Below are 3,113 nucleotides of genomic sequence, written 5' to 3' on the forward strand. Positions count from 1 at the left end.
GTGAGCTTCTTGCATGCCAGTGTGTGACATATTCTCTCCTCACAGAGTCTGCTCTCATCTTCCCTTGCCGGCTGTTTGCCCCTTTCTGAACTTCCTCCTTTCTCCATCCATGCTTCCTCATCTCTTTTTTTTTTTTTAATGTTTTATTTATTTCTAGGAGAGAGAGAGAGAGAGAGACAGCGTGAGCAGGGGAGGGTCAGAGAGAGAGGGAGTCACAGACTGAAACAGGCTCCAGGCTCTGAGCCGGCAGTCAGCACAGAGCCCGACGCGGGGCTCGAACCCACGAACCGCGAGATCACGACCCAAGTGAAAGTCGGACGCTTAACCGACTAAGCCACCCAGGCGCCCCCATGCTTCCTCATCTCTTGCTTCAGCATTTCTAGCTCTCCATCCCTGCTTCCCATTTGCCCTTCTGTGGCCTCCTCACTCACTTCCTCCCCTCTGCTTTCAGTTCTCTAGGATCACTTCCTGTGGTACCAGTCCAGTTTTGTCATCTATTAAAAGACATGAGAACTACAGCAGCAAGTCATCAGAGTTTTTGGAGCACCTGGGTGGCTCAGTCAGTTAGGCATCCAACTCTTGGTTTCAGCTCAGGTCATGATCTCACGGTTTCTGAATTAAAGCCCTGTGTTGGGCTCCGCACTGACAGCATGGAGCCTGCTTGGGATTTTTTCTTTCCCTCTCTCTCTACCCCTCCTTGCTTGTTTGTGCACTTTCTCTCTCTCTCAAAATAAATTAATAAAACTTAAAAAAAAAAAAGAGTTGCTGTGATGTACTTTATAGAAACATATCCACTTATCCAGAGATTCTAGAACTCAGATCCTGGATGAGTGGTCTCCAAAATTGGTGGGGGCGGGGAGGAGGAGGGCAGTACATGGAAGTCAGTCCATTGCGGTGTAAAAGAAACTATTACAACTTCCCATTTATTTTGAGAAAGTCTAAAAAGCAATTAAGATTTGGAGTAAATTATTTAATTTATGTAAAGTGTTTAAAACAGTGTGTGGCACACTAAGCACTGTGTGTGTGTTAGCTATTATTACTGCTATTTTAAGCCTTTCAAATATGTAATATATGGGCACCCTCACCAGGTCGGGGCCTGTCTTCGGCTTTTGAGTTGCATATGCTCCATAGGTATTCTGAGGGAAGAGTGGCAGCCCACAAGATAGGTGTGACCCTGGGGCCCTCACATTTTTTCCTTGTACGTATACCAGAGATATCGCTATTTCCTTCGGCCCAGTTAAGTGGATTTATGGATTATATTAACCCTCACAAAATGGATAAGTGGCTTAAGAAGACTCCTGCAAATAAACCATGTATTGAAGATAATACTAACAACATATAAGCATGTGAAGATGGGAGGAATCACACTTCTACTCCTAGACTGAGATTTTCCATCAGCCTCATTATAAGGTAAAAACTAAGACAATCTAACTACATCAGACAGGAAGTTGGCAAAAAAGTAATGCAGGAATAATCAAGAAGACTATACAAAATATGGATTTATACCCATTCTCAATAATGAAAAATCTTGTCCTAAGTATATACAGTGCCTTGAAATGTTAGCTAAAAATATAATGAAGCCATCTTGACAAGACATTTGTCATGCTATTTATTTCATCTTCATACGTTTTCTATTTATTATGTTTCATAATATATATGTAGAGTAGGACATGTATATAATTTAAATAATTATTAATAACATATTGTGTGTATTATATAGACAGAGAGACAGAGATAGAGAGAGGAAGTATGCTCAAATTTTTTAAACTGAAAAAAGTATGCAATCAGACAGATTTGGAGGCCACTAACCTAGACCATACTTCTAATAGATGAGAACCCACAAACAGAGGCAAAAGAACTTTAAATAAGAGAAAAATAGCGATCTTGATGTCATTTGCTCTTTCCCTGTAGAATGGCCATGCCATCAACTTTAGAGCTCTACCTTGACAACTTTATATAAAATAAAGCAATGGGAATCTCAGGAGTTAGGAAACGTAAGGCAGTAAAAAAAATTTGAAAATCATAAAATTTCAAGCCTAGAAGATTGGATCCAAGCCCCAAGTGACGTATCACAGTTTATAAAAGGCTTTCCTGGCATGCTTGTGAAATCTCTTACCCTCACTTTAAATATGAAGACTTTTGGAAGAAACAGTTTCAGAGAGGTTAGGAGACTTTCCCAAGGTCCTTTGTAAGGGACATAGCTGAGATTCGAAACAAGTATACCATTCCCCTGCTCAGTGTTTTTTCTGTCATGCCAAATGGCCTCTTAATCCCATGGCCATAATCAGATGAGCCCATTTTGGCTGGGTTGTTGTAAATGGAGGGACACTTATAGTGGAGAAAATCTGCTAAGACGTAGACCAGACGTCAGTAAATTAATAGTCCTTCCCCTCTCCAGTGAGAAATAACTCTTAACTGTGTGGATAGCATCTGTTTATACCTTTATTTTAAAATGTTTTCCTAATATTCCTGTCTTTTAAAAGTTAAAGAAAAATGGGGCACCTGGGTGGCTTAGTCGGTTGAGTGTCCGGCTTTGACTCAGGTCATGGTCTCACAGTTCGTGGGTTTGAGCCCCGTATCGGGCTCTGTGGTGACAGCTCAGAGTCTGGAGCCTGCTTTGGATTCTGTGTCTCCCTCTCTCTCTGCCCCTCCCCCTCTCATGCTTTGTCTCTCTGTCTCTCTGTCTCTCTCTCTCTCTCTCAAAAATGAATAAACACTAAAAAATGTGTTTAATAAAATAATTTAAAAACTAAAATAAAAGTTAAAGAAATAAAATGCACCATAAGAAAGCCTGGGTCTCATCTGTGACTACAAGTTCTGCAAGAAGGAGTCATGTCAGTCTTTATAGCTCTGGTGCAGGTCCCTCCCTCTATGTAGGCCACACATTGTATGGAAGTTCACTGCAATGAAGTTAGAAATGTGTGTAGATGAAATTACCAAGTATATGTCAGGGAAGTATTTTGGTGTCTATTCTCAGAAGCTTTGCATTAATGGAAGTCTTGCAAGAATGTTAGAGAAAATTAATTGCATGGCATGGCATCTCTCTTAAGCTATAGCAGAAGTCGATGGGAAAAAATGTGCACTCCTTTGCAGAAATTTGCTTCATTGTCATC

General features: G+C 40.7%; 1 non-coding gene across 1 annotated transcript; it reads right to left on the bottom strand.

The window, feature by feature from the left end:
- Positions 1-259: 259 nt before the first annotated feature.
- TRNAE-UUC (transfer RNA glutamic acid (anticodon UUC)) lies at positions 260-344 on the bottom strand. The gene has a single exon. It is a non-coding gene; the product is annotated as a tRNA-Glu (tRNA).
- Between the last annotated feature and the right edge of the window lie 2,769 nt (positions 345-3,113).

Source organism: Crocuta crocuta, unplaced genomic scaffold (genome assembly GCF_008692635.1).
Source record: "Crocuta crocuta isolate KB4526 unplaced genomic scaffold, BGI_CrCroc_1.0 scaffold737, whole genome shotgun sequence".
Lineage (NCBI taxonomy): Eukaryota > Metazoa > Chordata > Mammalia > Carnivora > Hyaenidae > Crocuta > Crocuta crocuta.